This window comes from Schistocerca nitens, chromosome 2 (assembly GCF_023898315.1).
Source record: "Schistocerca nitens isolate TAMUIC-IGC-003100 chromosome 2, iqSchNite1.1, whole genome shotgun sequence".
NCBI classification, from domain to species: Eukaryota; Metazoa; Arthropoda; class Insecta; order Orthoptera; family Acrididae; genus Schistocerca; species Schistocerca nitens.
The window spans coordinates 394,109,736-394,124,071 of record NC_064615.1 but is presented as its reverse complement, the minus strand read 5'-3'; the positions used below and the strand labels follow the sequence as shown (position 1 = coordinate 394,124,071).

At 43.9% G+C, this 14,336-nt stretch overlaps 1 protein-coding gene across 4 annotated transcripts in view; it reads left to right on the top strand.

The window, feature by feature from the left end:
- The first annotated feature begins 525 nt into the window (after positions 1–525).
- The window catches only part of LOC126234421 (probable inactive tRNA-specific adenosine deaminase-like protein 3), a 612,850-nt gene continuing 599,039 nt past the window's right edge, over positions 526–14,336 (top strand). For 2 of the 4 annotated variants that reach the window (XR_007544722.1, XM_049943111.1), the window contains exon 1: positions 526–580. The gene's annotated coding sequence lies outside the window, so the exon portion shown is untranslated. The remainder of the gene's footprint in view (positions 581–14,336) is intronic. The other 2 variants (XM_049943113.1, XM_049943112.1) reach the window with 1 other exon arrangement.

Below are 14,336 nucleotides of genomic sequence, written 5' to 3'. Positions count from 1 at the left end.
AGGAATGAAACACTGATGGGTGGAAATACATTTGCTAGTTTATTAATACATTTTAGTTGATGTTTTAATTTGAAAATGGGTTTCCAATGTTGTTTCTCATTACAGTAGGCTGATACAGACAACAGTTTTCACACTGAATCAGTTCCATATTGCTTTGTGGTTTAAAAGTCGGCAGGACTCTGTGTTACGTAAAATAGGAAACCAAAAGCACTAGAGAAACGAAAGCAAGAGATAGCGTTCATTGATAAGTTTTCAGTGGCGTGTGCTTGTGAGCTGCAGTTTTCCATTCAAATTATTTATGTGATTTCTGTGAACACCGGTATCAGTTTCTGATGGATTAAAAGAACCTGAATTCATGTCTTGTTGCGTTTAGCTACTCTACTTGACCGCCAAAATATAGACACACAGTTTAACTTGCGCCAGTTCCCGGCTTCTCCCAAGCCTGCCAAAGACGTTATTCCAAAGCTCACAGCCATTATTGATCACTGCACACATGTTGCTGGGGTGCGTTGTCTTTTCGCGGTGAGTTCTTTGGCTAGCGTGCTGGTGTTTACGTCGGCGTGGTCTGCTATCCCAGACAGTGAGTTGTTATCAAATGCAACGTTGTACCGTTCTGCAATGTGTTGTGTGTGTCATTGTAGTTTTGTCTATGTAATCGTGTGTAACCTGCTTTTAAATGCACAGTACTGAGCTGTGCCCTTTTTATGTTCAGAATTTTTTATAATTTTGTCGAAAGTATCTGAGAAGCTTAAAAAGCCACGTGCGTTTAATAGACTGGGAGCTGCAAATCTGTTGTTGGAATGTATTAAATAAAAACTCGAACCAAACTTGTCTGCTGCACGTTTCGTTTTAGAAAGTAACATCTTGTAAGAAATATGAAGTCCCATAAACAGACTCGCCACTGAACTGTATTCAGACCGTTTATTTAAAAGTTATTTAAATTATTCCTCACCAAAGTGCGAAACTTATGTTGTGTGTGTGTGCTCAGTAGCAGTATGGAAAGTGCAGTCATGCCTCGTTTAGTATCTGTGTGAAGTCCTGCAAATATGTTGGCAAAGCTAATACTGACAGTATCGTTGCCTTTTGCTAGTAAGTACAATGAGTTTAGTGAATCGCGTAATATCCTTGATGTATGTACCTAGAAGCGTAATTTCAGTTTTATTTCTGCGATCTCTTAGGTTTTGTTGACGCGATTAATGATGTACTTTCGGATGTTGCTGCTTCCATTTGTCTGCGATTTTTTATTTTTATTGGAGTTATCTTGCGTCTATGGATAAGTTGACACGTTTGCTATTGTGTGCTTTTGTTATTTATGCATTTGGCGAACTGTATGTTTCGCATAGTCGTTGTTGAAGCTAGCTTTCACCGTAATTAGGTTTCTCTAGAAAGTTGATCTATGTGTAGCGTTTCAAATTCATCGATTAAAGAGGCAGTAGAGGAAATACGTATATGTCATCTCATTTCAATCGTATAATTTATCAACAAAACCATTACGAGTAGTTCATGGTTATTTAACATTTAGTTACCGGCGTGCCATTTCACTATAAATATTCGTAGGGCACGTTTTTCGTAGGTTTTTAACTGCATTGGTGCCGTATTTCTTGTAATTTTTGCTGTAAGATGATGCCTGGAAATGGCATGCCGATGCGCGATTTTCTGACGTTTTATTAATCCCATCTGAAAGCTTCTGAGTTACTTACTGTTCATAGCTAGTTAGAATTTCGTGCAAGGCAGCTGTGGAAGATAATGCCGTTACTGTATTGTATCTTTATTGACCCACGCAATCAGTCAATATAGGGAAGGCGATAGATCTGATGCTAACAACTACCGCCCAGTCTCACTTCTGACAGTTTTTATCAAAAATTCTTGAAAAAGTAGTGTATTGAAGACTAGCATCACATATTTGTAAAAATGAAGTACTAAAAAATGTCGCCGGCCGCTTCAGTCCGGAACCGCGCTGCTTCTACGGTCGCAGGTTCGAATCCTGCCTTGGCCATGGATGTGTGTGATGTCCTTAGGTTAGTTAGGTTTAAGTAGTTCTCAGTCTAGGGGACTAATGACCTCAGATGTTAAGTCCCATAGTGCTACGAGCCATTTGAACAAGATGTCAGTTTGGTTTTCAGGAAGGCTTTTCAACAGAAGATGCTATACATGCTTTCACTGATCAAGTATTAAATGTTCTGAATAACTGAACATCACCCATTGGGATTTTTTGTGATCTCTCAAGGGCTTTTGATTGTGTGAATCGTGAAATTCTTATAGATAAGCTTAAGTATTGTGGTATGAGTGGAACAGTGCACAAATGGTTTAATTAATATTTAACTGGAAGAATACAGAAGGTTGAAATTAACAGTACAGAGTGTCTGCAAAAATCAGCAGAGTCCTCTAACCGTAGAGGTATCAAGAATTTTGTCCCACAGGGTATAGTCTTTGATCCCTTCTTGTCCTTAACATATTAATAACTTGCCACTCTATATTCATAAAGATGCAAAGCAACTTCTTTTTGCTGCCGATACAAGTATAGTAATCACACCCAACAAACAAGAATCAGCTGAGGAAATTGTAAATATGTCTTTCAGAAAATTATTAAGTGGTTCTCTGCAAATTGACTCTCATTAAATTTTGAGAAAACACTGTATACATTTCAGTACAGTAAATGGCATAACACCATCGATAAATATAGACTATGAACAGAAGTCAGTCGCTAAGGCAGAATATTCAAAATTTCTGGGTGTGTGCAGTGATGAGAAATTGAATTTGAAGAAACACATTGATCTGCTGAAATGGTTAGGTTTGTTGAAAATTTTGGTGATAAACATATCAGTAAATTAGCCTACTATGCCTGTTTTCATTAATTGCTTCCATATAGTATCATATTTTAGGGTAATTCATCATTAGAGAAAAAGTATTCATTGCACAAAAGTGTGTGAACAGAATAATGACTGGAGCCCACCCAAGATCACCTTGCAGACATTTATTTAAGGAGCTCGGGATATTCAGAGTACCTTTGTAATACATTTATTCAGTTATGAAATTTGTTATTAACAACCCATCCCAATCCAAAAATAACAGTGAAGTGCATAGCTACAACACTAGAAGAAAGGTTGATCTCAACTATTCTGAGTTAATTCTGACTTAGGCACAGAAAGGGGTGAATTATGCTGCCACAAATTAGAAGCATTTCTGAATAACAACTCCTTCAACTCAGTAGATGAATTTTTAGATATGCAGTAGTAAAACAATAATATTTAGTGTTATGAAACCTTATGTTAAAATGCCACATCCCACATCATTACAAGATGTCATATTCATGATCTATAGAACAAGTATTAATGTAATGTACATTAAATAGGCCAAGTCAAACAGATATTGAGAAACCACATATACATTCAATATTGCTACGTATAGTATACATCTCACAGAAGATACACTCCTGGAAATTGAAATAAGAACACCGTGAATTCATTGTCCCAGGAAGGGGAAACTTTATTGACACATTCCTGGGGTCAGATACATCACATGATCACACTGACAGAACCACAGGCACATAGACACAGGCAACAGAGCATGCACAATGTCGGCACTAGTACAGTGTATATCCACCTTTCGCAGCAATGCAGGCTGCTATTCTCCCATGGAGACGATCGTAGAGATGCTGGATGTAGTCCTGTGGAACGGCTTGCCATGCCATTTCCACCTGGCGCCTCAGTTGGACCAGCGTTCGTGCTGGACGTGCAGACCGCGTGAGACGACGCTTCATCCAGTCCCAAACATGCTCAATGGGGGACAGATCCGGAGATCTTGCTGGCCAGGGTAGTTGACTTACACCTTCTAGAGCACGTTGGGTGGCACGGGATACATGCGGACGTGCATTGTCCTGTTGGAACAGCAAGTTCCCTTGCCGGTCTAGGAATGGTAGAACGATGGGTTCGATGACGGTTTGGATGTACCGTGCACTATTCAGTGTCCCCTCGACGATCACCAGTGGTGTACGGCCAGTGTAGGAGATCGCTCCCCACACCATGATGCCGGGTGTTGGCCCTGTGTGCCTCGGTCGTATGCAGTCCTGATTGTGGCGCTCACCTGCACGGCGCCAAACACGCATACGACCATCATTGGCACCAAGGCAGAAGCGACTCTCATCGCTGAAGACGACACGTCTCCATTCGTCCCTCCATTCACGCCTGTCGCGACACCACTGGAGGCGGGCTGCACGATGTTGGGGCGTGAGCGGAAGACGGCCTAACGGTGTGCGGGACCGTAGCCCAGCTTCATGGAGACGGTTGCGAATGGTCCTCGCCGATACCTCAGGAGCAACAGTGTCCCTAATTTGCTGGGAAGTGGCGGTGCGGTCCCCTACGGCACTGCGTAGGATCCTACGGGCTTGGCGTGCATCCGTGCGTCGCTGCGGTCCGGTCCCAGGTTGACGGGCACGTGCACCTTCCGCCGACCACTGGCGACAACATCGATGTACTGTGGAGACCTCACGCCCCACGTGTTGAGCAATTCGGCGGTACGTCCACCCGGCCTCCCGCATGCCCACTATACGCCCTCGCTCAAAGTCCGTCAACTGCACATACGGTTCACGTCCACGCTGTCGCGGCATGCTACCAGTGTTAAAGACTGCGATGGAGCTCCGTATGCCACGGCAAACTGGCTGACACTGACGGCGGCGGTGCACAAATGCTGCGCAGCTAGCGCCATTCGACGGCCAACACCGCGGTTCCTGGTGTGTCCGCTGTGCCGTGCGTGTGATCATTGCTTGTACAGCCCTCTCGCAGTGTCCGGAGCAAGTATGGTGGGTCTGACACACCGGTGTCAATGTGTTCTTTTTTCTATTTCCAGGAGTGTATATTAAACATGTATTCTTACTCAATCATTCAGTGTACAGAAGTGAAGTCGTAATGAAAGATGCTTTCCCAGGCGAGTACTCTTGAAAAGACAGTACCAAAGGTATTAGAATGTAACATTTTGCGCTGTTGTTGTTAATGTTGTTGTTGTCTTCAGTCCAAAGACTGATTTGTCCACCTCACTTCACTTGTCTATCTGGTGCAAGCCTCTGGGCTGTGAGTATTACATCAATCCTTGTTCAGGAAATGCCCAGATTCTTACAAAGTTTCATGGTGATGCTGGCTGTTACATAACTGGCGAAGTTATGTGTTAAATAATAGAAACAGATATATGGCATGGTCGACCTTGATAGATAGTCATTTCATTTCATGACTCAGTGATTAGTTTAATTCAGTGTTGACTGGTTTGACAACTTCTTCGGCACCTGGTGGGCCTTGACCTCCTCAACAATCACCCTCCATATCTCTCCGTTCTCAGCTTTTTCCTTCCATCCACAGATCTCCATCTTGGCAAGGTCAGCCTGCACATTGTTCATCCATCTAGCTCTTGGTCTGCCTTTCCTTCTGGTGGAACACGGTCTGGCATTCATTATCCATTTTTGATAATTGCGTTAAAGATATTTGGTGTTCTCTTGCATTCCCAGACATCAACTAGTATAGATCAGTATGCTTATTATCGTTTGTGAAACCATTCTGATGCTATGTCTGTGTCATTTCTGAGTGTCCTCTCAAATTACCAATTCTACTACTATAGTACTACTATGGGTTCAACAACTTGAAGTTTAAGGTTCTCCTCTGGCCTGTGACTGATGTGGCCCACCACCAATTCCTCTTCCGCACTAACCTCTTCATCTCGGAGTAGCATTTGCACCCTATGTGCTCATTTTTTTGTTGGTTTTATTTCCGTCTCCGTCTTTCCCTACAGTTTTTACTCTCTGTCACTGCCTCTAGAGCCATTCTGATGTCCAAACATATATATTCCTTTCTTTGCTGGAGAACCTGCTCATTTCTTACGGCATCAGTCTACCTTATGTTCAACATCTTTCTGTACCACAACATTTCAAATCCTTTCACCCTCTCCTTTTCCGGTTTTTTACAGGCCATGATCGACTACCATAGAATACTATACTCTAAACGTATGTTCTCAAGAATTTCTTCCTCTAATCAAGGCCTATGTTTTATACTAGTAAACTTCTCTTGACCAGAAATGTACTCTTTGCCTTTGCTAGTCTGCATATTATGTCCTCATTGCTTCATCCCCATGAAGAAGAATTCTTTAACTTTGTCTACTTCTTATTCACATATATTGGTAAGTGTTTTTGCTAATCTTATGACTGCTGCTCCTCATTACTTTCGTCTTTCTTCAGTTTACTCTTAGTGCAAAGTGTGTGCTCATCGCTACTTTGATTTATCTTTTGAATGGCAGGGATGAAAGACAGCACCCCAGTTTTACACTCTTTTTAAATCTGAACACTGTATTCTTGGTCCTCCATCCTTGTTGTTTCTTCATACATGTCGTACTTATATTAACCATCTTTCCCTACAGTTTGACAGCCGCTGAAAAGCAAAAGTCCACTAATGAAGTAAAAGCAGGAGCGAATAAAAAGACGTAACTACCGAGTTTGGGATTCTAGCAAGCACACTATCCACAATGATCGAGAATGAGGACCGCGTGATTAACACAGATGAAGGGACAGATTGGAAAGGATAACGAAAGGCTGAGTTTCCAGATTTAGAACAGTGTTTAGTGCAGTTGTTCCGACAACAGAGGCACAATAATGTGACTATTGGTGGACTTATTTTGAAATAAAAGCCAGATTACTTTGCGGCAGTGTTGGGATACGATACATTTTGTGCGAGTAACGGGCGGTTAGAAAATTTCAGAAAACAGTGTTGTTTTTCGAAAAGTGAGTGGGGAAAGAGGCAGTGTAGATAACAAAATTTGTGATGAGTAGGAGGTAGATGTGCAGAGGATCCTTCAAGATTACAAAGCGGATTGTTTTTAATGCAGATGAACTTTGACACTTTCCACAAATGTCTTCCAGACAAAACTTTGACTTTCAGAGGAGAGAATCGTCCCAGAGGTAAGCTAAGCAAAGGTCGTGTTTCCATTCTGTTTGCAGCAAATATGACTGGCACAGAAAAACACAAGCCACTTATGACTGGAAAACCTAAGAAACCGCGACGTTTTTCCGGGTGTAAGTCTTCTCTTTGGAACATACTGCGAACAAGAAAGCATGGATGTCTTCAGAAGTGTTTTCCAACTGGTTAAAGTATCTTGATAGGAAAATGACTACTGAAAAACGAAAAGTTGTGTTGTTTCTGGACAATTGCAGCGTGTGTGACAGTACAATTTTTACCACCTAACTCTACGGCGAACCTGCAGCCCTTAGAACAAGGAATAAACGCCAAAGAAAAATACAGGTACGAAGTGGTCCGACTGACAGTCCGCAATATTGACGATGACAACCCACAACTGTCAACATTTTAGATGATATGAGAATGCTGGAAAAGCGTAAAGAAACGCGAAGGAACAAACGATCGTCAATTGTTACCGAACATGTGGGTTTTCGACGACAGATGAAAATGAGTAGCTAGTGGTTTAATACTTAAGCACGTAAAATCATAGTTTGATTCTGACACTGGCTTATGGGAATTCTGATTAAAGTCCGATTGGACAAAAGTGGCGACCCGTTTTAAGACCACCCACGTTTGTTTTGAAGATTTCGTGGATATAGACAACGATGTCGCAGTATCAGGATCGCTAAGAGAAGCCGAAATTGGTGACTTCGTGAAGACAGTGAAGGAAAAAGACGGGGACGAAAACGACAGGGTAGAGGGGGAGGGAGAGGTCAAAGAAGCACCGCCAGTGATGGCCAGGCAGGCCAAAGAGGCTATCTACATAATCAGAGCATACTGGAGAGGTGTGAGGAGGTAGGGGATTATGTGTTCTCAGCCGTCGTAATCATAGTCAATGACATTTACTCACAGGTGGTCAAATGTTTATGTATGTACTGCGTATTCTTTTACTGATTATAATTTTCTTACGATGAAAGCACTTTATTTTAAATTAATAAATTGTTTCCAGAATGAGATATTCACTCTGCAGCGGAGTGTGCGCTGATACGAAACTTCCTGACAGATTATAACTGTGTGCCGGACCGAGACTCGATCTCGGGACCTTTGCCTTTCGCGGGCAAGTGCTCTACCATCTGAGCTACCCGAGAACGACTCACGCCCCGTCCTCACAGGTTCGCAGGAGAGCTTCTGTGAAGTTTGGAAAGTAGGAGACGAGGTACTGGTGGAAGTAAAGCTGTGAGGACGGGGTGTGAGTCGTGCTTGGGTAACTCAGATGATGGAACACTTGCTCGTGAAAGGCAAAGGTCCCGAGTTCGAGTCTCGGTCCGGCACAGTTTTAATCTGCCAGGAAGTTTAAATACATTGTTGTCTAATTCATAAGAAGTAAAGCAATATGCATAACAATGTGATTACTTTTTTGTAGTACCAGTACTAAATATAGGCCCCCACCGCAGACAAATACGAAAAAATCGTGGGTTGTAATTTTTTTCCGGCAACCTCGATATATCGAATCTCTAGGGAAGGCAAAATTCATGAGATATATGAGATATGACTGTACAACACTCCACCCCCTACCCATCCCCGTGCGTGGGTGGCGGTGGGCAGCTTCGAAATCTTCAGTGGGAACCCCTGTTTTGTAATTGCGCATTATGATTCTGTAGAAAAATGTACATACGTTTTGTCTGAAGCATTTTCTTCGTTTCTCCACAGATGGCGCTGTAATCGGTGGAACACAGTCGTAATTTACGACATGCTACGCAACGGCCCTTCAGTGTCTAATAGCATGTGGGACCCCACCTCCATGTTGCGAGGGTTGAACACGCCAGTACTTCATAACTACTAATTGGACACCCCATTCGCAGCGTTGTATTCCTCCGACATGCCGAACATGGGACTACTCGACGCGCCACTGTGGCCGTGGCTAGAGGCGAACGCTACTCTTCCAGTTAGAGTAAGTGTTCGAACGTAGTACTGCCAACTTCAGTACACTTAGTGATCCTTATTTCAAATGGCCGTGCGTAGGACAGAAGCATATCTGCGAGAATGTCAGCACAGGGGTTTCTGACGACCTCAGGGCCTGTTGGCACTTGCTGGTACGCCTTATCTTTTAAAAATGCCCACAGAAAGAAATCCGGCGACCTAGCGGGCCAATTAATAGAGCCAACTCTGCCGATCCACCGGCCAGTGTAAACACGGTCTAATACCTCCCGTGCTTCAATTGCGAAAGGCTCCGGGCAACCTTCTTGCTGAAGCCACATACGTAGTCGAACGTCCAGGCTAACATCTTGCAGTAGTACAGTTATTTCTTGTTCCAAAAGCGATCGATATTTGCTTCCATTTAGCGTGCCGTCGGTAAAATACGGACCAGTGAGTTTGTTCCGCTGTATGCCACACCATACGTTAACCGACAAAGGACGTTGATGGTCCAATTGCCGTAACCAGTAGGGTTTTATTATCCGAGGGTTGTGGTGCTCTGCCGCTAATACAGCTATTTCATTACCTTCCCCTATAACATATTTGCTTCGCTTCCTTTTGCCGATCTGCACGCTGCCATCACACATAAAGGCGTTCACAGCCTTGTGAAGGAACGAACGAGAGCGAGCTTTCTCTAGAAAACATTCGGCACATTAGGCAACAGCAGCCTCAACGTTTCTCTTACACTCTCTGTAAAACAGGATCATTTCAATTTTTTCCTCGGTGGTTGCAATATTCATCGTCCACTTGAACGTCTGTTCTCTAAATGATAGGTAGATATGCAGGCAATGAACACTGCGCAAGCATTGTAATGTTTCAAGGCACTCTCTGTTCTACCTCTGCACAGTACGTGAGCTCCAGTCGCGGTGTACTACTTGTTATAATATGTCGTATTTCGCTACAGAGCCATGGTGCAAGTCAAGTAGTCCCCCTGGTCGATATGTTGGAGGAATACATCGTTAGGAATGGGGTTTTCAATTAGAAGTTATGAAATACTAGCCTTTCCTATCCTCGCAGCGTGGAGGTGGGGTCCCACATGCCATTGGATATTCAAGGGCCATTGAGCAACATGTCGTAAATTACCATGTCTATTCCTCCGATTACAGCGACATCTGTGGCGAAACGAAGAAAATACTTCAGACAAAACATATGTAAATTTTGCCGTAGAATCGTAATCTGCAATAAAAATGAAGGATTCCGTTGAAGACTTCAAAGTTGCCACCCACTTACAGGGTGATATCATAGATGCCCTCCTCCGCGACAAACAAATCTGAATTACAACTTTTTTCGATCCAGTGTGTAGTTTTCGAGACATTTCAAGGTCTTCAATTAAAATGAACACTCTGTATACTCCTTACAGTCATGCGCTATCTCTTTGTTTAACAGCAGAATTCCTGCTGCACTTTTAATGTTGCCACCCTTGCTTTTAATACAACGCAAGGTTGTTCTGGCTTTTCTATATGCCGAATCAGTCCTTATGGTGACTAGTTCTTTTACGATTTCTTCCCATTTTTCCTGCCACCATTTTTCTCTACACTTCCTGTTTATTTCATCCCTAAGTGATGAATTACGTTGCTGTATGCCTGTCACTGCTTGAAGTTTTTTTATTTCCTTCGTTCGTCGATCAACTGAAGTATTTCTTCCGTAACCCAACATTTCTTTGCAGCTGTTTCTCGTGTACCTACACTCCTGGAAATTGAAATAAGAACACCGTGAATTCATTGTCCCAGGAAGGGGAAACTTTATTGACACATTCCTGGGGTCAGATACATCACATGATCACACTGACAGAACCACAGGCACATAGACACAGGCAACAGAGCATGCACAATGTCGGCACTAGTACAGTGTATATCCACCTTTCGCAACAATGCAGGCTGCTATTCTCCCATGGAGACGATCGTAGAGATGCTGGATGTAGTCCTGTGGAACGGCTTGCCATGCCATTTCCACCTGGCGCCTCAGTTGGACCAACGTTCGTGCTGGACGTGCAGACCGCGTGAGACGACGCTTCATCCAGTCCCAAGCATGCTCAATGGGGGACAGATCCGGAGATCTTGCTGGCCAGGGTAGTTGACTTACACCTTCTAGAGCACGTTGGGTGGCACGGGATACATGCGGACGTGCATTGTCCTGTTGGAACAGCAAGTTCCCTTGCCGGTCTAGGAATGGTAGAACGATGGGTTCGATTACGGTTTGGATGTACCGTGCACTATTCAGTGTCCCCTCGACGATCACCAGTGGTGTACGGCCAGTGTAGGAGATCGCTCCCCACACCATGATGCCGGGTGTTGGCCCTGTGTGCCTCGGTCGTATGCAGTCCTGATTGTGGCGCTCACCTGCACGGCGCCAACACGCATACGACCATCATTGGCACCAAGGCAGAAGCGACTCTCATCGCTGAAGACGGCACGTCTCCATTCGTCCCTCCATTCACGCCTGTCGCGACACCACTGGAGGCGGGCTGCACGATGTTGGGGCGTGAGCGGAAGACGGCCTAACGGTGTGCGGGACCGTAGCCCAGCTTCATGGAGACGGTTGCGAATGGTCCTCGCCGATACCCCAGGAGCAACAGTGTCCCTAATTTGCTGGGAAGTGGCGGTGCGGTCCCCTACGGCACTGCGTAGGATCCTACGGTCTTTGCGTGCATCCGTGCGTCGCTGCGGTCCGGTCCCAGGTCGACGGGCACGTGCACCTTCCGCCGACCACTGGCGACAACATCGATGTACTGTGGAGACCTCACGCCCCACGTGTTGAGCAATTCGGCGGTACGTCCACCCGGCCTCCCGCATGCCCACTATACGCCCTCGCTCAAAGTCCGTCAACTGCACATACGGTTCACGTCCACGCTGTCGCGGCATGCTACCAGTGTTAAAGACTGCGATGGAGCTCCGTATGCCACGGCAAACTGGCTGACACTGACGGCGGCGGTGCACAAATGCTGCGCAGCTAGCGCCATTCGACGGCCAACACCGCGGTTCCTGGTGTGTCCGCTGTGCCGTGCGTGTGATCATTGCTTGTACAGCCCTCTCGCAGTGTCCGGAGCAACTATGGTGGGTCTGACACACCGGTGTCAATGTGTTCTTTTTTCCATTTCCAGGAGTGTATATTTGTCCGTCCAACTTTCCTGACTGCCCTTTTTAGAGAAGTCCATCCCTCTTCATTTAACTGCCTATTAAAGGTTTCGTTATCGAACTAATTGTAGTCTCAGAGAACTTTAAACTCATCACATCATTCCTCAGTACTTCATTATACCACTACTTTCCACACTGATACTTACAGATGATTTTCTTAAACTTGAGCCTGTTCTCCCCTTCACCATTACTAAATTGTGATTCGAGTCTATATTTGCGTCTGAGTAAGCCTTAGAATCCAGTATCGGATTTCTTAATCTTTGTCTGACCATGATGTAATCCAGATGGAATCTATGTGCCTCTTCCAAGTATTACTCTTCTTGTGATTTGAACAGTGCTATTACTAGCTGAAATTTATTGCAGAGCTCAATTAGTCTCTCTCTCCACTCTGATCGCCACTACCAAACCACACTCTTCTGCTATTCCTTCTATTACTCAGTTCAAATCTCCCACGGTTATTAGATTATCATCTCCGTTTACATACCAAGTTACCCGCTCAATGGCCTCATGTACTTTTTCTGTCTCCTCATCTTCTGTTTGTTGCGATATCGTCGAGTGTACCTGGATTATTGTCGTTGCGGTGGTTTGCTGTCAATTCTGATAACAACAATCTTATGCTGAATGCAGTAACTCACTCCCTGCCCTACCTCCCTATTCATAACAAACCCTACGTCCCTTCTAATATTTTCTGCTGCTGTTGATATTACCCTATATCCACCTCCCCAGAAATTCTTGTCTTCTTTTCATTTCGCCTTTCCACTGCACCTAGATTGAGCTAGCCTGTACGCAGCCTCTGAACGGGCTCCCGAGGGGAGAAAGAGGACAGTCTGAGGTTAGTACTGCAGGACCTGAAGGGGAGTAGTGCCGCAGACACTCAAGTCTCCGTGTTAGCCAAACACGTATTCACAAGAATGTAGTGATACCCTTTGAGAATCGCCGGCCGCAGTGGCCGTGCGGTTCTAGGCGCTACAGTCTGGAGCCGAGCGACCGCTCCGGTCGCAGATTGGAATCCTGCCTCGGGCATGGATGTGTGTGATGTCCTTAGGTTAGTTAGGTTTAATTAGTTCTAAGTTCTAGGCGACTGATGACCTCAGAAGTTAAGTCGCATAGTTCTCAGAGCCATTTGAACCCTTTGGGAATCGGTGGTGCCATTATATACATATAATGAATAACAAGTAAGAAAACGGGGACTACAATTACGTGAAACAAACACTCAGACACATATGTAAAAGCAATAATGTTCCCAAGGATTACCTGCCAGATGGAACATAAAACTTATTAAGCCTAGAACTTTGCAGATATCGAAACTTGACTTAATTTGGCCCTAGAGAATAAGTATATTGGTAAAAATCTGTAGATCTTTTCAGATTGTGTAATAAGAACTCAATTCTTAAATATGTTGATAAACTACTATGTTAAAATATTTTGTTATATCTTGTCCTGAAGTTAGTGTACTTTGAAAAATTGAGTCGTAAATTGTAGCCCTTGTTACGAATTGCATGTTACAGTTAAAGAAAACGTATGGAGTAATTTAGGTGTTCTGTAAGTTGATGCAGAAAGACGAAGCTGTTATGACGAGAAATATGTACGAAAATGTGTGTTAACTTTGGCGAAACTACACCAGCCATTCACTTGGAAATTAGTCTCAGTTCCAGCGTTATTAACAAAAGGTGATGAACCGGGTACATCAACAAAACCTATGCTGTATTGTAGAAGAGAAGTCCTCTCTTGCAGAAACTGAACGTTAAAGATGATGAGCGTCTTTGATTACTGTCTTCACATTAAGCATGAGACATGAGAGTGACTAACTGCCCATAATATTTCACGCTGGATGTCTTATAGTAAAATGGTTTTCAGCAGTGGAGGGTGAACCTTTGACAATGCCAGCCACTCGTACTGGCAAATCGTCAGGAAGATCGTTAAACAGCGGCCGAAGATCCCGACACAGAAGCTAGCAGAGCATTACAGTCTTGTGTCCCGCCAGACTTTTGTTTAAAGTACAATGGATTGTGGTGCAATATGTTTGTAGAAAAGTTCAAAACTAAATAGAAAACACCAGATTTTTTAAAGAGTCGAACTCCCCTGTAGAAAACGGTTTCAAACTTCTAATTGCTTCACAAATACGTTAGTGTGTTAAATATTTGACGATAACCTTGTAAGTGAAAAAACGTTTAAAAAAGATCTGACATTACAGTTGCAAATTTATAAGTGCTCCCAAATACTGGTTGAATATAATCTGGATATTTGCACACGGTGAATTATGCTGCCTCAAGACACATACGCAGATTCTAGCAATAAT